The sequence below is a fragment of the Anas platyrhynchos genome, chromosome 3, assembly GCF_047663525.1.
Source record: "Anas platyrhynchos isolate ZD024472 breed Pekin duck chromosome 3, IASCAAS_PekinDuck_T2T, whole genome shotgun sequence".
Taxonomy (NCBI): Eukaryota; Metazoa; Chordata; class Aves; order Anseriformes; family Anatidae; genus Anas; species Anas platyrhynchos.
Genome location: NC_092589.1, coordinates 83619399 through 83642349, shown reverse-complemented (window position 1 = coordinate 83642349; position 22951 = coordinate 83619399). Strand labels below are relative to the sequence as shown.

The 22951-nt window shown below is 43.6% G+C and overlaps 1 long non-coding RNA gene across 3 annotated transcripts; it reads left to right on the top strand.

Annotated features, from left to right (window-relative positions):
* The first annotated feature begins 15187 nt into the window (after positions 1-15187).
* Positions 15188-18873, top strand: LOC106015022 (uncharacterized). Of its 3 annotated transcripts, XR_011808473.1 has the most exons (5): positions 15190-15391; positions 15522-15723; positions 15838-17229; positions 17655-17780; positions 17870-18872. It is a non-coding gene; the product is annotated as an uncharacterized lncRNA (long non-coding RNA). The 3 variants fall into 3 exon arrangements; XR_005265069.2 differs by having other exon boundaries at positions 15188-15391; positions 15838-17780; positions 17870-18873; XR_003496540.3 differs by having other exon boundaries at positions 17655-18872.
* The last annotated feature ends 4078 nt before the right edge of the window (positions 18874-22951 follow it).

The window sequence follows — 22951 nt, the reverse complement described above, 5'->3', positions numbered from 1 at the left end:
AATCTTGGTCCAATTCCATAGTCCTGAACAAGGAGGTTTTCTATCTCTACTTCCCTCTTTCTGCATGATATCCTTGTCTCTGAATTGGAAAGACCTGGATTTGATGGATGGATCACTCAGTGTGTATGGAATTGTCTGGATGGTCATACTCAAAGGGTTATGGTCACTGACACCATGTCCACATGGATATCAGTAATGAGTGGTGTTCCTCAGGGGTTGGTATTGGGACCGGTGTTGTTTAACACCTTTGTTGGTGACATGAACAGTGGGATGAAGTGCACCCTCAGCAAGTTTGCCGATGACACCAAGCTGGGTGGTGTGGCTGACATGTAAGAAAGAAGGGCTGCCATCCAGAGGGATCTGGACAGGCTTGAGAGGTGGGCCTGTGAGAACCTTATGAGGTTCAATAAGGCCAAGTGCAAGGTCCTGCACCTGGGCCAGGGCAATCCCAAGTACAAATACAGGCTGGGCAGGGAATTGATTGAGAACAGCCCTGAGGAGCAGGACCTGGGGGTGTTGGTTGATGAGAAGCTCTCCATGAGCCATCAATGTGTGCTTGCAGCCCAGAAAGCCAACCATCAGAAAGCTGCATCAAAAGCAAGGTGAGGGAGGTGATTCTCTTCTTCTCTGCACTTGTAAGACCCTACCTGGAGTGCTGTGTCCAGCTCTGGGGCCCCCAGCACAGGAAGGACATGGACCTGTTGGAGTGAGTCCAGAAGATTGCTGTGAAGATGATCAAGGGGCTGGAGCACCTGTCCTGTGAAGACAGGCTGAGGGATTTGGGATTGTTCAGCCTGGAGGAGAGAAGGCTCCAAGGAGACCTTATAGAGACCTTCCATTTCCTAAAGGAGGCCTACAGAAAAGCTGGGGATGGACTCTTTGTCAGGGAGTGTAGGGATAGGACAAAGTGTAATGGTTTTAAACTCAGAGAGGATAGATTTAGATTAGCTATAAGGAAGAAATTCTTCACTCAAAGGGTGGTGAGGCCTGGCACAGGTTGCCAGGGAAGCTGTGGATGCTCCATCCCTGGAGGTGTTAAAGTCCAGGCTGGATGGGGCTTTGGGCAACCTGGTCTGGTGGGAGGTGTCCCTGCCCATGGTGGGGGTGGAGGGTGTGTGGAAGTAGATGTTCTTTAAGGTCCCTTCCAACCCAAACTGTTCTGATTCTTTTCACGGAATACTTTGCTATTTTATTGTATTTCTCATCTCATTGCTTCTCTGTGTATTTTAGAGCTTATGCATTTAAGTTGCTTCTTCAAAAGCATTTTAAATGCCTCCCAAACCATTAGACACAGTGGTCTGAGCTTTGCAGAATGATTTCTGTCCCAGTAACTCTCCTAAATCCTTCATCACGGAGAATAAGAGACACAGTTCAGTGGAGAGTAAATGAAGTTTCTAGGTGCTACCAATGTGAAATTAGTATCAGAGCATCCTAATCCATTCTTTCCCCAGCAGAAATATCACTCACCTGCAGTATTCTGGCTGGTCATTCTCACTTTATCACTTGTAAACCAAATGGTGTTTTCATTCAAATGGCAAATCACACTGACATCAAATGTGTCTTGGAATTTAAGAACTAGATCAGGGCTTTATATCTGGTCTTTGAGTACTGCGGCTATGCTGAAGGCTAGAGTTTCTTACATGACATAGTTTGTGGAGTATTTGGCATCATCTATTAACATTACAACATCATCTCAGCATTCTTGTAGGGTACATTAAACACCTTTTAAAATTCCAGTAATCAGAGATCCAACAGATCTGGGAAGAAGCTCTGAAAACTACTCCCAGAATTTCTTCGGGGATTGATTTATCCTCATTACTCTGATAAGGTAAGCTTTGACGGTATTTTTCTCTTTCCACAGAATATTCCTCTCCTAAGCCAGTTAACTTGCCTGGAGTCATGCTTCATGTTAGATTTTGTGATTGTTTTCACCTACAGATGTCAGGCTATGTGCACGTAGTGTCCATGGCAGGTAAACGGCACTCTTACAATAGGTGGCATCCCATCTTTGAAGCTGCCTGAGGACAGCTGGATTATTTAGACTTTTTCAGGGAAGCGCTATTAAATTTTAAGCAGCCTCAGGCTGCCTGGATTTGACAGACCTTCAGGTTCACAGTTAATACTGGATGCAGACTTTGCCTTCATCATTTCTTTGTGCAGATGGTATCTCTGTAACCTGCAATGAGCTATTATCTCCTTTCACATTGGCTATATTTGAAAGAAACTTCTTTTTACTGTATTTTTTATATTTACTTATCAGCAATTATATGGTGTACATTTGCAGTGCAAAAGACATGAAAAGAGTAGATATCATGATTCATACCAAACTGGTAGTCCATCACAGTACTTTTATCTCAGAAATTAATTAGGAATGAGACAAATATTATTTTTACACTCTCTTCCAAAAAAAAAAAAAAAAAAAAAAAAAAAGATGCAGTGTAACTCAATAAATTTTGTACAATGCATCAGCAAGTTGGAAAGCACAAAATATTTACTTTCAGTTGAACCCTGTTATTACAGTATTGGGTAAAATGGAGAAATGTTCAAATTAAATTATCTGGCTCCTTCATTCTTTCTTGTTTATAATAGACAAGGTTATTGCCTTGCAGATTTCTGCTGACTAAAATGCCAAAGCTGTCATGGTATTTCCAGGGAAATTTTTATGTAAAGATTAAAAAGACCCATAAGGAAAAAATAATGAGGGAAAAGCAGTAAGAGCTGAAAGGGAACAAAAGCAGAGCAAGAAAAGCAGTAGAAGGAAATGGGGAAGAGAAGTGGAGAGAAGAAAGGAAACTCCTATGAAATTTCCTCTTGGGCATGACTTCATTCCAAGAAGCTTCCTGTTGCCTGCAGGAGTTTCACAGCTACTGAGAAGCAGGGCAGTTTGGGGAGCTCTGAGCCCCAGCTGTGCATCCCCTACCAGCTGGACTTGGACTTGCTGCTGTCCTTCAGAATGCTCACCTGTATCCCATGGGAACTGGCAAACAACAAAGAGAGACGTGAAGGGACGAATGGTGGCACCAGAAATGCACTAAAACAGAGCATTTATGTCTTTTGACCATCCTACTGCATCAGTTGCTGATGAGCTACCTGATTTTTGGAAAACAGCTGTCCTGGAGCAAGAGGGAGAAAGAGGAATTTTTCTCCTTCTTGAGAAAAGCTGCCACTGGACTTTACCTACAACACTCATTGGCATAAATGGCTAAAATATGGCCTTGTGAATTAAAAATGGCACAAGAAATTGGAGACTGGCAGTCCAATAACAATTTCTCTTTGCATGATCACCATTATTCAGTGTTTCATCTTGCTCAGCAATGTGATGTTTCATCTAAACAGAAAGCACCACTACTTGCAATTTCTTGTCACAGTAACTTGGCTGTGAAATTTCCATTTAAGAGAGTGATCTGCCTTGTTTTGGTTTTCATTTGTAGAATGCTGCTAGATAAATTAGTAATAAATTGCAATATAATCATCAGCAAATGCAAGCAAATCCCTCTAGATCCACCCAAATTTAATTGCAGCAAGAAGTGTGGAGTGCTTGGTGAAAGTTTATGCCAAGGTACCCCTGCAGAAGGGGTCTGCAACTTCAGGTGATCGATATAAATTCACGTGGATTTTAATGGGCTTTAGATACTTGGGCATTTTTGAGAATCTGAGATGGAGGTGATTACATAAAAGAACAAATAAGCATCTGCTGCTGTTGTGCTTCAGCAGTCCAGCCTGTCCCTCCAACATTTTAACGCTAGCTGACTGCACTGAAGAGGTCCAGGAAAACATAACTTGAAACAGAGAGTCCCTTACCTGCTAGTAACGCTGCAGATATTCATGTCATTTCCCTGTATAGACTTGTGTAGGAAGGTGACAAAGCCTTCCCTTTCTTTGTGGTGGCCTTGGGAACATTTGAGCAGCCATCCAGTGTTGTAAGTGTTACTGTATCAGCGAGAAGAGAACAAGAGCCACTTAAGATCAGCTTTATTCATTCTAGCTGTGGTCAATAAATAACACCTCCTTGTTGCTGATGATAGCATCACTTGTCAAGGAGCATCACCATGTAATTTCTCTCACTATTTTTTCCTCCAAAGCCAGTGATTAGAAAACAAAACAACTCAATACATCTTCCCTACTCTTTGTCCTTTTGGGCATCTCTGATTTTTGGCATGTGCACATAGTGATTAAAATGAATCCGGAATCAGGGTCTTTCACTGCCCAGAACCCATCATACAACCCATCCCTTTTCTTATAAAAGTATTACCTATAGCATAAAACCCATTCCTTTTCTTATAAAAATATCACCTATAGCATCAGTGGTGTGTCTCAGTGTTCACCAAAACCAAGCAACCAAACTCAAGTGCCCCAAACTGGAGGCCAATTTTAAACCTTCTATTGTCAGTCTTTGTACACAATAAATTTTGATGTAAAAATGAAGCATTATAGGATGGTCCCGTAGAGGATGGACAGGAGCTCACACACATGCATCAATGTTGAGGCAGTGGCTTTGTTCTCCCGTGTTGTTCTCAGCATTACACTTTGCTGACTATCAATCTTGTCTGTGGGAGGTAGAGCTGTGAAAATGTACATCCATGGAGAAATAAAAGAAAACATAATTTTTCTAAAGATCTCTCAGCAAATCCAAAACCAATTTAACTTGCTCGGTTTGCTGCAGATGGGTTATGTGATTTGCAGATCTCTCAAGCAGAAGCCTATTTGTTTGTCTATCTGACTATTTTACCTGCAATTGCATTCCCAAACTTGGGTGTACCTTGTAAATGGTGTCTGTTTCTCAGCTTTGGCACTCAGCTGACTAGAGATGATTTTTCTTGGTGCCCTGGTGCACTTTAATCACCTGCTTCATGCTGATCCTTGTATTCCTGCCTGCAGTGCTGCTGTGGGCACTCCTGCCTTTTTCAGAGAGGAACCCTTCTGCAGGAGGGTGGGGTATTTGGTCACGTCTGAGAGCAAGAACTGCCTGCAAGACTTCATATGGTTCTTGGTTTCTCTAAATGACCCCATGCTTCTATTTGCTAAACTCACTGCAAACACAAGATTCTGCTTTAGGGCTCAGCAGGGAGTTCCTTGCGGGTTATGTTTTTTTTTTGTTTAGCTGTGTTGTGACAATAAATGCAATGCTGTTGTTCTTTAATGCCATGGGTTTGCCCAGGATAGTTTTCCTGGCACTGGGACAGAAGAGATATGAGCTGATGTTAGCAGGCACAAGGAAACAATGAGGGAGATGGCCACAGAGTCACCTCCATCACAGGTGGCAGACCCTGGCATGGCCCAGGATGTTGTAACTCATGTGAAGGCTGGATCAGATGCCCCCAGAGATGTCCCTGTGAATGCCCATGGGACAGGCTCACTTTCAGGGTTCCCAGGCGAGGCAGTGGTAACATTTTGCAGCAGGCAAGCTGAACACATTGCTTGAAGACATTTTGAAACTCAGCTTAGGATGAAATAAGAGTTCAGGTTTATGGAGGGGTGAAAACATTGGCAGACATGGTCCTTTGTAACCCCAAAATTGCTTTTTAGTTCTCAAAGAAATTGCTGACACCATGGCCTCGTGTGGGGGTGCAGAGCTATTCCTGCCCAGATGCTCTGCTGCCCAGAGATAGCTCAGCAGTGTTCCCAGCTCTTGCTGTGTTATCATGAAGCCTGAATGGCATTCAGCACCCTTCCTGCAGTCTTCTGATTACCTGGTCAAATCTGACACAATTAACTCCTCCAGCCCTAAGATGGGGCTGTGAGGGGAGTTACATGAAATGCAATGAAGTGGCAGAGAGCTGCTTGTGATAATGTGCTGGAAAGGCACAAAAAACACATAAAAGGCATCAAGCATTTACTACTTTGAAAAATGTTCAGAGGTCATCTCCAACTTTGTAGGGTTTGAATCATGACTTGGAGCAGGTGACTTTCTCAGGAGTTCTTGGTGTGTTTTACCACTCGGTCACTCAACAGAAGGGATTTATGGACAGTTTTACCCCAACCCCATTTGCATTCAGTGTTCCCATGATCCCTGGCTCATCAGATTAATGTTGTTCACTAATGCTGTGTTATTTTCATTTGGCCAGGTATGGTTAATCCAAGTACAGCTTAATTATTAAGCTAAATATTAGCAAGAAAAAAGGAGACTTGATTAGCCTCCGCTACTTGCATTACACACCTGTGCTTCCTCTGCACAGCAAGCCACAACCAGCGGCCCCCCTGTTGTTCTCCCTGCCCAGCCAGGCAGCCAAGAGATCTTGATTTCTCCCTTCAGAACAAATCCCAATGAGAGGCTCCCTTATCACTCCCTAAGGGATGATTTGTACAATCAGCTCAAAGATCCAGGGCTGAACAAGCCTTGAATGTCCGTGCTCTACCAACATTAGTGCAGTGGTGAGGTGTTTCCAGCAAAATACCTGGTGCTGGATCACAGTACAAAGCAGTGCAAAACCCTTCTCTTCTGTAGGGAAAGCTGAAGGCTAAAATGACCTTGTTCCTCTGCTGGAGAGAGACTTTTGCTTTGGTGCTAATAAAAAACGGTTGTACATTTTCTGGCAGAGCATTATTCACTGCTAGGAAACTCCTGTTCAGCAAAATTGAAACACTCCGTGGGAAGACATCTCTATTGGCAAAAACAGAAGGAAAGTAACGAACATAAGATTTTCATTAGGGTCCCACTTCTGAAGAAAACTCAACCTCAGTTAACTATTTTTCAGGACACTTTTTTTTTTTTTTTTTTTTTTAAGTCAGAATTACCCACTCTTTTAAAAGTCAGAATTACCCGTGATAACAAAATTCTGAATTTTGACCAGCTTAAGGACTTATAATTGGGTGTTCATTGTAGAAAAGCAGTTGTGGCTCTCGGAGGTAATGTGAGTTTTCTGTTCTTTTCATCTTCATGTTCAAAAGGAGAATGGTCAGCCCCTATGTTCCTCAAACCTTTTGGAAATGAAGTGGGCATTTCTCAGGACTGCTTGTTTGACAAACTTGCTGGCTATGAATGGAGGAGTTACTACGAGATTTCACACAATTTGCTGTCTTCCCTCAGCGTGGTAGCAGGGTGGATTCAGCGCCTTCTTTAGGGGAGGGAAAGCCCAGAGGTGTTGTGCTGTGCCTGAGGTACAAGCCATGAGATGCATCAGCTGTTCACTACAATCCAGCTGGGTGTATCAGAAATACAAGGAGCAGAAACAGCCCTTGCTACCTGCTGTTTCCTAAGGGCACATCAAGATGTACGCAGGGATTTTACATCCCTTTGAACACCCAGTGCTGCAGGTGTGGGAGCACAAGGGGCAGGCAGCCCAAGGAGCACGATGATGCACGCAGCCATGGGGACAACCTGGCAGGAGATGGCATTTGCTAACCTGCACCAACCTCTGCTTTTATGGCAGCCTGCCACTTATATATTTATGGCAGCCCCATGTTGCTCACTTGCTTGTTTCATTTTCCATCTGAGGTTTGCACGTGCCTTCTGAAAGCTAGAACCAAATGAAAAGAAACTTAGCAAGTCCTCACCATCCCTTTTGTGTCAGCTGGCTGGCCATGAGTGATGAAATTGCTGAATCAGGCCTGGCCTGACAGGGGAGATTTTCTGTTTTCTTTGTGAGCTAATTATATTTTCTCTTTCCAGCCACTGACATTATTACTGTCAGAGGAACAACACTTTTAAACACATGGCCAGCAATGCACTGTGAGCTGGGAAAATGTCCATATTCCCATTGTCCATTTTAATTTGGGAAGCAGGCAAATTACAGTTTAACAAGCTGAAGTTATATGTAAATGGTAATAAGCACCTCCACACACACAGAAGATAAACAGAAGCCAGAAAAGCTCTTGTGGGTGTGTACTAGATATTTCAGAGCAGCTTTATTCCTGAAGTCCTGCCCAGACTGGCCATTCATGTTAACAATAGTTAATATTCATGTCATTTCTGATGAAGATTTTTGGTGGTATGAGCTGCCTTCTGGAGATTTGTGCACATCTAGAAGTGGCTCGGTACACACAGGGTGCTGCATGGCTCCAGGGCTTATCCCTTCAGTGACCTTCTGGCCAGAAAGCCAAAAAGTATGGAAGGAAGGAAGGAAGGAAGGAAGGAAGGAAGGAAGGAAGGAAGGAAGGAAGGAAGGAAGGAAGGAAGGAAGGAAGGAAGGAAGGAAGGAAGGAAGGAAGGAAGGAAGGGACCGAGGGAGGGAGGGAGGAAAAAGAGGGAAAAAGCCCTTTTCTTTTCTAAGAACATGTTATATACAAACTTAGCTGAGAAAAGAGCTAGGTAATTTTAAAGCAGGTTCTCACATTAAATGGACAGATGGTCCTTCTATTGCAGCAATAATTTTAATAGGACGAGTGCACACAAATTCTGCTAATTCCCTACGTAATTTCTGAGATAGCTGCAAGTTGGTATTAAAGGCTGTAGCAAGAGGATAACAGGTAGTCTTTCAGACACTCCAATAAATTGCTAAGGAGCGTGCAAATTTTTCTTGGCACAGTAGCCTCAATTATTAGAGGATTCAACGACGGAAATCTTCAGGGAATGGTAGGCTTTATTTATTTATTTATTTATTTTCCAGGAGAGTATTTACATTTGATATAGTAGTTAATCCATCAGGTTTATTTCATTGCTTAGGCAGGAAAGCAGGCACCAAACTATCTTACAAGTGCAAGTGGCATTCCCTTAGAACAGGATCTCGCAGGCCCAGTTTTTGCAGATAAGCTTTTAATTGTCTTCAAGCTCTTGCTGGATGTGTGCAAATCCCTTTAGCCTATCATGCAGCTGATCCAAATCCACCGAAGACAAACAAAATGTTCCCCTTGATTTCAGTGTGCTTTGGATCAGGCTTTCATTCATAAAAATTCCACAGTTTCAAAATGAGTGCCAGAGGGATGGATGGCTGCGTGGTATTTTGAAGGACTCAGTTTCTTCTACCAAATACAATTGGAACTGTTTTAATCTGCAATGCATATCACTTTTTTTTTTCTTTCTCTCTCTCTCTCTCTCTCTCTCTTTTTTTTTTTTTTTTTTTCTCAAGGCTGCTAGAAAGAAGGTTCAGGCTGAAGAGGGACGTGTACTGGAGCTATGCACATGGAGCTGGAGAGATGGCCACATGAATCCACCCACACAGGGTACGGGGGTTAAGAAAAACACTGCCACCCCGTGTTCTTCATGCCACACTAAGTCAGTACGAATATTGCATGTATGATGGGAAGTAGCTCTTTGTCTCTAGCTCCAGTAACCAAAATGCCTGTGTTTGGCTCCACAGGGTATTGCCTTACCCCTTGGTGATGCCTGTTCCCACCTGGGCTTCGTGGTCATGTTGCTTGGTCTCATAAATTGAGAACTAGGAAACAGGTAACTCAGCAAAAAGTACCTGTCTTTAATGAATACAAATATTTATTTGTGTGGACTTCCTGACCTACTTAAATTTCATTCTGAAAAAAATATTGCAGGCAGTGCAAGGCTATTAGTAATCCTTATGAGCAGATGAATGGTATTTTTGGTGTGTTTTTGGCTACCAGAAGCAAAATGAGCAGGAACAGATTGTGAGTACTTGTTGTCCTTCCAGTCAGAAGGAAAAAAAAAAAAAAATTCAATGGAGTATCCTTGGAAGGAGACACTGCAGACAGATGAACATCTTCCTAAAAAACAAAGGCAGTTCAATGATTCGCCATGGACTCTACGCACTGTACATTTCCCCCTGGATCCTTGTATGTCACCAATCACTGTAAATTAACACCTTGAACATTAAAACCAGACGGGTTTTTAATTAAGCACAGACTGCCTGGTGCTGCCTGGTCACAGTTCCTGATCTGACCGAGACCTCGCCACCAGGGCTACAGACCGACGCATTGCAGAGGTGCCCCACAGGGAGGGCTGCTCTGACAGCACGAGCTGACATCTCGTCGTTTGGCATCTGAGTGGGAGAAGTGCTCAGGGTATCACACACGTCCAATAATTGCTTCCACTTCTTGGTTAAGATGTTTTAGAAGTGGCTACCGAGTCCTGGTACAGTTGGTAGTGCTCAGCATTCTGGCAGAAAAGCTCAGGTACAGAAAACAAACTTGCTATAGTCTCCAAAAATCAGGAATTGATATGGCGTTACACACAGCACCTCCTAGGGTATTTGGGGTTATGTGGGTTTGGTTGTGGCCAGCTACCTTTGTAACACAGCCTCCCACCTCATTTCCCTTTGGCAAAGGGAAATCCCCCCTTTAAACTTGCAAAATAATACAAAGTTTGTAGGAAAAAAAAAAGGAGGGGGGAATGCTTTTTCTACCAAATTTTGCCACAGTAGACCTAATGAGTGGTCAAAGAGTGGAGCACACTGTCGTAGCACAGAGAGGTTGCTGACTCCTCATCCCTGGGGATTTTTGAAGCACTGCTGCTGCTCTCACTAGCCCAGCTTCAAGCAGGGTCTGTGCCAGGTGGCCTCAGGAGGTCCCCTCTAGCCTACATGGGTCTGTGCTTCTGTGACATGAACTGCTGAATAAATCTTGTTCAACATATCCTTTGTTTTCTCATCTTCATGTCTTGAAAACCTTTGGCAACAGAAGAGGCCAAAGCAGGAGAAGGAGCAGCTCCCTTCAGGGGTCAGGGCTGCCAAGCAACATAGGAACGAATTTCCAAAAGTAGCTGAGGAAAAATAGGGGAGTCAATTGGCTGTCAAAACCAGGAGCAAGTGCTCAATCTCAGCGGTCATTGTATTGGAAATGTGAAAATAGCACAACCCTTCTCCAAGAAGTCTTATATTTTTCTAAGTACTTTCTAAGGTTCAGACGAATCCATCTTTTGTGTTGTGTAATCATATGTTGTCATATAGAAAGACCGACAGCAAATAGACAGTCACTGCCCTGTGTTCCCATGCCACACAGAGGAGACAAACCACTGGTAAAGTGATCTGCAGATTGGAAGGCTTCTGCTTGTATTTAAACCTCTGCTATAACACAGAGCCTTAAAAACATCCTGCTTGTCTAAAGACATTTTTATTTTCACAACTAGAAGGAAGCTTTGCTGTTACATCACTCACTGACTTTCCCCAAGGCATTGCTGAAAGGTATAATCAGCTTGTCCTTGGGGCACTGAGAAGCCTTGGCACTGACATCCTTGATTCCTTCTTTCCACCTGCACTGTACTGCTCCAAGTCAACCTCGAAGTCATCAGGAAAATTACCTGAGCAGCAACAACCTTAAAAAGCAGAAATCTTTTTAAAATAGCTTTTCAAGCTGGATTACTTTTAAAGTGCTGGTTGGAAATTAGATGCAATGGTGTGAATTGGAGATGAAAAGATGAAATCAGCCCAGAGGAGGGAAGATGTTATGCCTCAGCAAAAGTGCATTACTTCGTTTTTGACCAGATACATTAGCAGTGGGTGTGAAAGCATCTGAGGAGTGAGAGGGAGCATTGCAAAAGGACGTAAGGGTGGCAGGAACTGAAATCATATACATGCATAGAAAGATGGGTTGAGACTGCAGATCTTTTTTAATCTCAGTGTCCTGGAAGGGGCATGACATTGTTTCACCTCTAATTATGCAGCATGTTTTTGAGTGAGATGTCTCCTTCCTTCAACCACCCTTGATAAAAACACTTAAGCAAGCGCTAAATTCTGTGTGTGTGAATAATGCTGTGTTCACTCAGCAAGGACCTCAATGACTTCATTTCCTTAAGACTCCTAATAACTTTTAGGACACCTATTTCCTGCTGTGGGAAGTATCATGAGATTATAGCCCAGTGGTCAAAACAGGGAACTCACTGGAAGAGAATATAGAAGGTCAAAAGACTCAGAAAGCTTTTGTCATATTACATTAATTACCTGAGCCTGCAATATTTGGGCTCAGTTTCCTTTCATGTCATCACCATAGTTTGTTGATAGGTGCCTGTATAGATGCGACAATAACTGTCATTACAGGAAATCCCATGCAAAATTCTTTCATCTAATTGGAAAAATGAAAGAAAAATGATGGGAGCATTGGTTCAGCCAGGAAGATGTTGGGTACAGAAATGCACCAGGAAGATTTGTCTTGATCGTAGGGTTGAAAAGAAAAAGCTGTTGGGCTCCTGAGACGCCTGGTACTTGTAGCTGTTCAAAATAAACTGCTGACTCTAATGACTGCCCTTCAGAGATAGTCTATTTTAAGACAATGGAGCTCCGCCAGAAGGAGCAATCACAGAAATGACAGTGTGCAATAAAACAAGGCAAGCCAGGATGGGGTTTTGATCTGTGAAGGGATTCCTTTCTTGCTTGCGCTTTAGCACTGAGCTTTACATGAAGTCTTGTAAACCCTGGTAGTGGAGGAAAAACTGCTGGCAGCCAGAGGCATGAGAGCTGCATTTGTGTTGCTGAGAGGGCAGAGCCACGCGGCATGGGCTGGTGCAGGGCTGAGCGCATTCGGACACCTCCCACCAGCCCAGGTTGCCCAAAGCCCCATCCAGCCTGGCCTTGAACACCTCCAGGGATGGGGCATCCACAGCTTCTCTGGGCAGCCTGTGCCAGGGCCTCACCACCCTCTGAATTTCTTCCTAACCTCTAATCTAAATCTCCCCTCTTTTAGTTTAAATCCGTTTCCCCTGGTCCTGTCATTATCTGATTGAGCAGAGTTGCTCTCCATCTTTTTTACACGCCCCCTGTAAGTACTGAAAAGCTGCAATAAGGCCTCCCTGTAGCCTTCTCTTCTCCAGGCTGAACATCCCCAGCTCTCTCAGTCTTTCTGCACATGAGAGGTGCTCCAGCCCCCTGATCATCTTCTTGGCCCTCCAGTAGGGGTGGGTCACTGAGCATTTCTGGTTTTGTTAGTAAATATTTGCCAATTTTGCTTGTTTTTTCTCAGCTCTTCTTTCTTACTTGGGTTATGTCCTGCACTTCAATACAAGTTTTTGTCCTCATGGCGTTCATTAGGATTTATTTTTGTTCCTGTGTGCACTGCCACAGCCATTGATGAAATGGAGTAAGTAATGTATCAGTCTGCTCACAGTAATGAATGTGATCTCTCTGCGTGTATAACAATGTAACTAGCATGGCAATATTTCTTTGTGCATAGGATTCCCTTTTTCAAATAGAATTTGACCAAGTTAAAAAGACAAATGGTTTTTAGATCCTGCATAACATCAGAGTAGATTTAGGTCTTGTTTTGCTGCTTTTTTTTTTAAGGCTTTTTACAGCATCTTACCCCTCACCCTTCTCTGGTTAACCTGCCAACACCTACATGCACTGCAGAGGGAGAACCACCTGGGACTCCAGGGAAAAAGTGTGTGCTAGCTCATTTCTGAAATGCGTGAAGGAGTGGGGATCACAGACTTCCCAGCACTCATGGTGATACATAAAGCATAATAAATATAAATATATAATAAGCTCTGGACTTTGAGAAGACGTGCCAGCAACCACTAAAGCTCCTGGGAGCTCCTTCAATCAGCCTCCTTCAGCTGGTAAGAGCCATGATTACAAGTGGGCTCACCCCACCCGTGGAGGGTCCTTCCCCCTATTGAACACCTACCCGACACAACTGGTGTGCTGCTGGAAACCAGCCCCCATGGCTGAAGTTAAGGTACAACGCCTATGCCTCTAGGGAAATAATAAATGGACTATTTATAGTGTATGTATAATATTATACGGTACTGCATAACTTTATCTTGTTTAAACAAATGGTGACTGCAATTATACCCTACTTCAGTACACAGAAAATAAGTGAAAGAAGCATTTGCATGAAAAGGAGAACTCCAAACAATATCAGAAATCTCTTACCTTTCTTATAGAGAAAAAAGGCAACAGATTTTGAAAGGAGGGAATAACAGTATGCAAATTCTCCTTGCTCTCCAAACAAAAAAGTGCTCTTTGAATGAGGTGTATTTCTTCTGATTTCTGCATCAACACAAGTTTTTAAGCTTTAACTGGTCTTTTTTAAGACACTGGTATAAAAGCTGATGATTTCTTTCTAAAAGACATGGAGAAAACTGTGGGATTTCAGTGTTTAAAACACTGTCAAGTGAATGGCAGCATGCAATGTGTAGGATTTATGAATAAATGGGCAAATCCCCAGCTTGGCCTCAGTAGAGCTGTGGCAATTCCCATCAGCTGACAACAGCCTTGGACCCTTCAGGCTTATGGGGCAGTCTGGCAATCATGCCCATGGCCTCAGCTGATTGCTCTGTGGTCTTGATTGTCTCATTTTCTATTCTGGACATTTTTCTTGCCGGTAAGCTCCCCAGCTTTCCTCCTGTTTTTCTGTGTGCGACGTTGCTTTTCTTTCACCTTGATTATCCTGTCTGAGTAGCATGCTTGGCTTTGTGATCTGGCTTTTGTGAGAACATCATTTCCAGGAGAACTGCATGTAGCTGCCATACCCAGGTGGCATATGTGGAAAGCCACAGGGACCCAAAACGATGGGAACCTCTGCCCCAAACATGGGTCATTTGGGAAGCCAAAGGAGGGTGAGTGGGTCCATCTCAGGATGAGATGTGGCAGCAGCACAAAGTGGTGAACGTATGGTCCCTTTGCTGTATGGAATGTATGGCCAGGGTTGATGCAGATTTCATTTCTCCCTCTCTATTCATCCACTCACTGCAATCCAGCAGCTCTCTTTGGGGGTCTAATAAATAAGCAGGCAATTGGAGCTGTCAGGACTGTCAAAAAAAAAAAAAAAAAGAGAGAAATATCACAGAAGATACAGATCAAGCAGCATAAAACCAAGCAGAAAAGCTTGTGTATGGTGACCTTCAGAGAAAGCTGAGAGTTTTGAGGAAAACCATAGTCTGGGAAGGGATTTCAGGCCACAAGCAATACACTGCTCTTTTTTTTTAGGGTATGGGGCCTCTGTGTGCTGTCTTTAGACAGCATTGCAGCAAAAAAAAAATGCCTTTTTGTGTCCTTTTCCTAAGGGAGACTCTCACAGAGTACAAAATGCTGACTGACTCCTCAGTCAAAACACTTACTGCTTCATCTGGTTATGAGGGATGACTACAAGGGCAGCGTCTCTTTGTCTTGCATGTACACACAGATCTGTTCTTATCATATCATGAGTTTATATTGGTTTTCTGTGCCTAGGCCCTTCAAAAATGCCATTTTCCTTGAAGAAAATTATGAAGAAAGTCTGTGGGATATATTCAGTAATATTATTCAGATGGCTTCAATACAGCATGGCGTTTTTCATTAAGCAGTAGATGTTGCCAACAGCTGTGTTTCATTTACATACAGAGCCTGGATTTAACAATGATCTTGATGTGGGAAGCCATCTCTTGCTGTTAGTTTTCAGCAGCTCTTGTGTCTGCAGTTGCAGTTGGCTTCCTAGAAGTGCTTCCATGTGAAAGCTTTATCTGGATGAAGGGAGGGACAGACCAGTTGTAGTGCCAGGACTTCATGAAACCTTGCGGTTCTGGGCAAAACCCCACTGTCTGTGCGCAAATGCAGGAGGAGATAGAAAAGGAAAGGTTGGATGTGGTGCTTAGGGACGTGGTTTAGAGGGTGACATTGGTGGTAGGGGGATGGTTGGACCAGATGACCTTGGAGGGCTTTTCCAACCCTAATGATTCTGTGGTTCTGTGATTTTATGCATCTCAGGTGCAGTCCAGAGGCAGCAGATTCACAGCCTGTGTGTTTTGGACTCCCCGTGTGCAGTGCTCAAGGAATATAGCTCTGTATTTCCTTTTGGGATTTCTCAAACATTCATCTTATCTGTCACGTATGGGAGCAACCAAATTCAATTCAAAATCCTGAACAGAAGCAGGAATGACAACGTTACTGGAAAAACTGTTTTTAGCTGGTAGGCAGGCAATTTCTCTGACTTCGACCTTTTCTAATTAACACGGGAAAAGTTCCACCCTAATCCCTCTTTACCAGCTATTTCTGGTTGTTTTTTGTTTGTTTGCTTTTGTAGATTGGGAACTGTTTGGTGTTGTTTGCTCCCTGCCTGTCAAAACACAAATCACTGCGAGTCAAGCAGAGTCTTCATTTGCATTCATGCTTTGCTGTGGCTCTCAGCTACTTTCCTGGGTGGAAAAGGAAGCAGGATATACTCCAGAGGCTACAGATCTGCAAGAATACTAGAATATCTTGTCTGACTTTTGTTTAGTAATAGGTGCCTCAGGCACCCGAGGTTTGGGAAGAGATGAAAGCCTCCAGGAATATATTCAGAGTGCTGATGGCCTGGGCTGTCACTGGGTGTTAGGCATATGAGCTTTGGACCTATGAGACCTGCACCCACTTCCTCAAGGGAGACCAGACCAAGTCTGAATGTTTTTAGGGGAAGTTAAGGTCAAGCAGGATTATCTAAAATGTTCAAGCAAACAAGGCAGATGAGTCCCACTGAATTAGAATAAAACTGTAGATGTTAACGTAGGAACTTTCACAAAGAAAACGTCTAGGAGGAATATCTCAAATACTGTATGGGGAAACACAGTCAGCTTTTTGTGGTGTGGTGTGGTGTGGTATGGTGAGCTTCCTCTGTGCCTGGCAATATTCCTTTTCTAGCTCAGAATTTACTTTCTTGCTGTTTTCATAAAAAGTGGTGTATTTTAGCCCGCTCTGGCTCTGCCTGAAGTCATGCTCAATCCACATCAGCTGGTGTATAGCTTCAGAAAGCTTGCCTGTTCTTTTCCTTAATTTCATAGCTGGCTTGGTAACGATACTGTAATTTTCTAGAAAATTTGTTTTGCTTACACACTGGTATGCAAGCATTTTCCTTATCAGTTTTATCTTTTTCTTTCAAATCACTTAATGCAGCCCGAGATCCTTCAGACCATACTCTGGAGGTGCAGCACACTTCCTGGGGAGGGAGGGACCCTGAAGCTGATGGGGAGAAAAATACAGCCCCAAAACTGCCTCTTGGGGTGGACAAGGAACCCCTGATCAGCAAGGAACGCTACAACATAGAGCAAGAGAGAGTTTTTATCATTCCTGACACAAACATTCTTTTGAAACAGTTCCTGTGCCACGGGCAAGCTGCAGGTGAAGTCAGTGCTAAGTGAAATTCCTGGCTTTTCTCACCTGTGCGTCATGAAAAAAGGCACAGGTGTATTAGTAAAAGCAACACCACCGACCACAGGTGAGGTAAAGGGCTGATTTATACCCACACTCATGCCTGCATGGCCTCAGCAGAAGCACGTGAGGGGCATTGGCAGCGTTTGGCCCCTCTCCAGCAGTTTATTGGGTGCAAACATATTCAGCAATAATTCTTTGACAGTTTATTAAGAGAATAATGATAAGAAAAGCACAAAGTCAGAACGTGTTCAAAAGAGAAAGGTTGTGTTGCCGGCTCCTATAACAACAGGTTAGTGGAAAAATTGCCTCTGTCTGTGGAGACTTTGCGTTTACCAGATGTTCTGTATTTGAAAGTCCTGCAATTAGCCTTCAAAGAGGTAAATTAGCCGTGATTCGTTTCAGAGTTAATCATTACTGTTACATATTTGAAACACCACCTGGTATTTGCAGCGTAATTAATGATATTATGACTCCTGCACAGTGGTTTTAAACAATCTTTAGCAATGTCTATCATTTGAATTAGGAAAGATAATGCTATCTGCACCCGTAAAACAAATGCTCTGGCTGTGCTTTTCCATCCATTCAGAAACTCTCTCTCTTTTAGTACATCTTTGTAACAAATTAGCCAAGGTGAAACTGCAAAAAATGCTTCAAGAAATAGAAATGTGAAACTTCATCAGATCTAGGCTGAGCTCATGTTACTATCAATTGCAGGCAAACAAACCTCCTACAGATATGCTGTATCCACAGCACGTAATTCCTAGTAATACGAATCATGCAACAGCATGGTCCAACAGCAAGTTAATATTTCCACAAGGCCACCCTACTCCTAGGAAATAGGTAACTATGCAAATCAATAAGCACTTAAATGCAATCAATAAACAAGAAGGGTCAGAAAATCAAATTTTTTTCCCCATCCCTATGCTTAGGAAATGCTCTGAAGCAGTGATTTTTAACAGCTGTCTGCATTAGCTGAAGCGTGCACCCGAGCCAGGTCTAAAGTCCTCCGCAACTCTCACTCTGGAGAATTTTCTGGAAAATAAATAGAATTTTGGAATTAAATTCTCTGTAACACTAAAAACTCTGACAGCCTGATCCAGAGAGAGACCTTAGAAGGAAAAAAACTTCTCTTGAATTCATCTGTATTTCATGCTCATTATGCTCCAGTGTATTTGGGAAGGGAAAACATTGTGGATTTGGAGCTTAACATCTTCTGCAGAGCAAAATGCCAAGGCTGAGGAGATCGGCGCTGGACCATCCCTACAAGGGTGCAGCTTTCCCCACGTGCTTCTGCTGGCCTTGTACCTCGGAGGCCTGGGGGTGTCAGTGACAGTGTATTTACTTTGGTATTCGTGTGCTGTCCCACATTCACTGTGAGATCTGAAGATGTGCTGTATCCATAGAGCTCTGGTGACGTCAATGGGGTGAACGCACAGAAACCAGCCACGCTAGCAAAATCCCTTTTGTGCTGCTGTCATCTCCTGGGAACAAAAGCTCGAGCAGAAAAACCCTAAATTGTTGATAGCATTACAGCAGCTAACAACTAAACAAACACATCTTGCAGCATCTCAAAAAGTCACCTGCTGAGCAGTATAGAAGCACAGGGTGGCTCCAAGTTATGTGCCCAGCAGGGAAGTTACCCCACGGGTAACTGTGCTGGTGTGGTGCCCAGGTCACGGGTACTTTGGGGATAAATACCTAGCTAGGCTTGCCCATGAAAGTGAATCTGAGAGGGGTGCAAAGAGAGCAGGGATTACTGGTCATCCTCAGAGAGGGCTGAGATTTACTCGTGGGGTCCCACAAGCCAGAGGGAAGCACAGATATGCCTCATCTTCTGTTGGGACTGACTGCAAATTTTCTTGAAGCTTTAACCAATGTCAGCTGGACGCCTGTCAGATGGACGCAAATATGAAGGCAGCACGTGACAGCATGAGCATGGGCCACCTCATTCCAGGTAGGAGTTTTCCAACAGCACTTGTACCTCTGGAGCTCTGCGTCTCACCCCACATTGTGGTGAGCTCCATGTCTGCAGCTCAGCGAAAATGCTGTTGTCACAGGAGTTTCCTTCACACCAAAGTGAACTCCATACGAATTTTGGGAGCTCTCCCTTCCAGATGGGTGTGTGAGCTTGATTTCTAGACACTGTGCAGCTGATGGGTAGAAACTGGCACAAGTAGGAGGGTGACTCACTGCTCTCTGGGCACATGGGCCTGGGATGAGCCGATCGCTGTTTTTTACTGATGGCATTCAAATGAGTGAATGCAACAATATCACATGCAGTCACACACATTTTGTTGTGTGATCTCCAGCCTCTGGAGGCGTTTAGGTCTCTTTCTTAAGGCTGTGTTTAATCTATCTACAGCCTCAGGCTGTTTCCATGTGAGAGAAAATGTGTTTTTTATTTTTTTTTAATTTTTTTTTTTTTAAAGTAAGTCACAGGGTCAGTTTTGCAGTTTCCTACCTGAAATCCTCCTCATTATCAGGATCTATTCTTTGGCCAGAAATACTGCTCACCAAATCCTTTCCACTTGCACAGTCCGATGCACACTATGTCTTCAAAATTTTTGCAGCAGGTGCTCTTCATTAGCAATATATGTACAGCCTCAGCATTGTTAGGAGTGGCATCTAATGAGGGCTTGTGACAAATTTTTACTTTCATAAGACGGCTTTCCTGGATGGAAGCCCACTCTGCCTATCTGTGTGCCTCTGGTGTTCATTTTCTAATGGCTCCGCGTATTCCTTCATTAAGTAATAGAGGTCACAAGGGTTAGCCTTGGGCACTAGCTTTCATAATTTCTTGTATATGCATTTTAGTAGTCATGCACTAGTTATTAGGCCTTTGGAGGGGCCATAATGCTTTGAAATGTTTTGCTCTGCGGAGCATGACCTTGGCAACACACACGTGCAATAAAGCAAAGCCTGGCCACGCTTGGTTTTCTTTCCCTGTCCTTGCAGACAGCAAGGTTTCCAGGAGCAGAGTGCTGGGTCCTGCAACTGCCTCCCCACTGTGAGATGGGGTGTTAGGCTTGGAGGGGACAGATTGACTGTCTGTCCCTGCAGATGCCTCTTCTGAGTGAGTCCTGAGATCCTTCACATCATCCCACCTGCACACACACATACACCAGCCCTTATGTTCAGCCAGGGTGAAGTTGTGTCAGTTTTGCCCACCTTAACTGCTGTAGGGAAGAGATGTGAATAAGGGCACAAAATCCCCCCAGATCTTACCTGGATGACCAAAACCACAAAGAGGCAACAGAAACTCAGCTGCAGATGGATTTCTCTAAGCTCTGGCCCTCAGAACAAGGATAACTGGAGCTAAGGTGTTAGAAAAGGAGCCTGCTGCATTACCCTGAATGGGAAGCTATTTTCATCAATAAAAGAGTAGGCCAAATGGGGTGCACCTGAAAGAACTGAGTGTTGCGTCTATGCCCTCATCGAACTTCTCTCAGTGGATGCATAAATTCTTGTTATAGGCATGGTCTCTAATGAGAGTGTCCTGCTTTGCTCTGCTGTGCCTCCCCTTGAGCCTACCTTTCCCATTTCTCGGCATAATTTGAGTTTCTCCAGTCCCCGCACTCATTTCTCCAGGCTGGCATCGTGCTGATGTGCCCGCAGGAGGTAGCACACCCTTCTTCCTTTCCTCTTCTTTATTTTTTTGTGCTGTATTCTGACCTCTTGGATCTTAATTTTCCTGTTCCCAGCCTACAAGTTGGAACAAGTTCTCTGCCCCTTACACACGACATCTCCTGACAAACAGTTTAAAATAGGAATAAACCCATGAGATTCCCTGGAGTTACTGCCTCCATCACTGGGACAAAAAGGTAAATGTTATGAATTAGTCTTGGATATTCTCTGATTAAAAAAAAAAAATAAATTACTAGATCATGTTCCATCAGGAAACATATTTATTTCTTCAGTTCTGTTGTTGTGGTGGTTTTTTCTTTGTTTGTTAGTTTTGTTTTGTTTTGTTTTGTTTTGTTTTGTTTTTTCTCTAGTGTTTCAGGTTAGATTCAAAGTTGAAATAACATTGACAAAAATCTATCCAGACAGCAAGAGGAGCTGGAAATGGAAATGGAGGGAAAAGTTATTACAGAAAAATATTTTCTTTCAGTTGGCTTATTGTTGGGCTGCATTTCACACACCTCTCCTGTGGACAGTCAAAAAGAAACAGGAAAACTGTGGTACAAAGGTATTGCTCTGCAGTGAGAACTTTGCTGCCCTCTGCTCAGAGGAATTAAAGGCAGACGTTTGAAGTGGTGCTTCCAAACGCTTCTCTGATCTGCAGACACCAGCATGCCTCTTGCCCTCCTCCTGTGCTCAGTGTTTCAGTTTCAAGGCTGCCGGTGCCCTTTGGACATGACACCTGCAGCAAGCCCAGGGATGGCATGCCCAGCATTGCCTCCAGAAAGAGAAGTTATTGGTCCCACACAACATGCTCCTGGCTCCAGAAATAAAGGGCCAGAGAGGTGCCTGCTCCGTGGCTGCCCATGCACGCCAGGCTGAGGGTCTCCTCCAACCACCCGGGAGCATCCCCAGCCTTGCCCTGGCTGCATCCTTGGAGAAAAGGCTTAAATATTGGCTGTGATAAAATGCAGCATTGAAATGAGCCTGGCATTTCATTCTTGCAGGCTGAATGAGCAGTACAGCCATTTTGATACAGATTGGGTGCATGCACTCAAGCAGTGACAGGTAGGATCTACGGCTTCATGAGCTGGGATGCTGAGGTTGCCCTCACACAGCCTGGAGCTGTGATTTGAGTAAAAATATGCTCCCAGACCCGCTGTGACTGTAATTATGCAGAAAAAGGAGATCCCACTGGGTCATACTACGAATGAATTTGGCAAGCACTGCGTGAAACAGGATCCGTACAGCTTGGCCAAATAGCCTGTGATGCTCAGTGAGTGCAAGAGCAGCTGGGAGAGGCAGCGGAGGTGAGTGCAATATTTCACTTCAGCGTGGCATCCAACTGAGCTGCCATGGACAGGCCTGGGGCTGTCCAGCTCTGCTATTAAACATGCACCAGGGGTGATGAGTGACAAGACTTAAACTAAGAGAAGGTACATTTAGGTTAGATATTTGGAAGAAATTATTCACTGTGAGGATGGCGAGGCTGAAACGGAAGAAGAATCAAATGCTCTTTGTGTCATACTGGAGGAAGATTTAGGTAGCTCTTTGTAATCATATTACTAATTCAAAGACTCCCTTTCTTTGCCTACACCAAGAGCTTTCATGGGATAAATTCATTTTGCAAGTCTGCTACATGTCCTGCAGCCATATGGGCATTTGTACATTTGTTCCCTCTTCTAGACAATGACACCTAGATTTTTCATCTTCTAGTATCCCTACAATTTCACTCATTCAGGACTTTTTCTCCTTCGAAACAGTGCAGAACAGTGGGTTTTGCCATTCAATAAAATATTACATTAAAAAGCACTTCCATTTGTTTGCTTGAAACCTACTGCCCAGTAACTTTATCATACAGGCACAGTCCTTGTATTGTGAGAAAAATCAATTGTTATTCTCTATTCAGTTTCACTACAGCACCAAGACGTGTGCATGCTTCTGGCAGAGTCCCATGTCTTATCTTTTTCTGTGCTGAAAAATCTAAAGCTATATTTTTCTTTTCTCAGAATAAGCTGCTTCATATCTCTTATCTCTGTATTTTTCTAATTTACTGTACTTTGAAGCTGAGATGACCCACACTGTAAACAATACTGAGGATGCCTTTATATGCTTTTATACTGTGGCATAATAGTAATCTTTCCCATTTCGCTCTCTTCCTGAGATGCAGAGGAAGGTTTGCATGCATGAGCACTTATCTGTTCTTTTTAGCTGCACTACCTAGATGAATAAAAGGTATAAATCCAAACACGTAAACATTTCGCAGTCTACTGCAGCAGTCATATTACTGACTACATGCCTAACAGTCCAGTTGTCTTTCTGAGCCTCTCCGAGCACGTCGTGTTTTGTTTGTTTGTTTGTTTTTTTCAGGCAGCTAGTCACATCGGCAT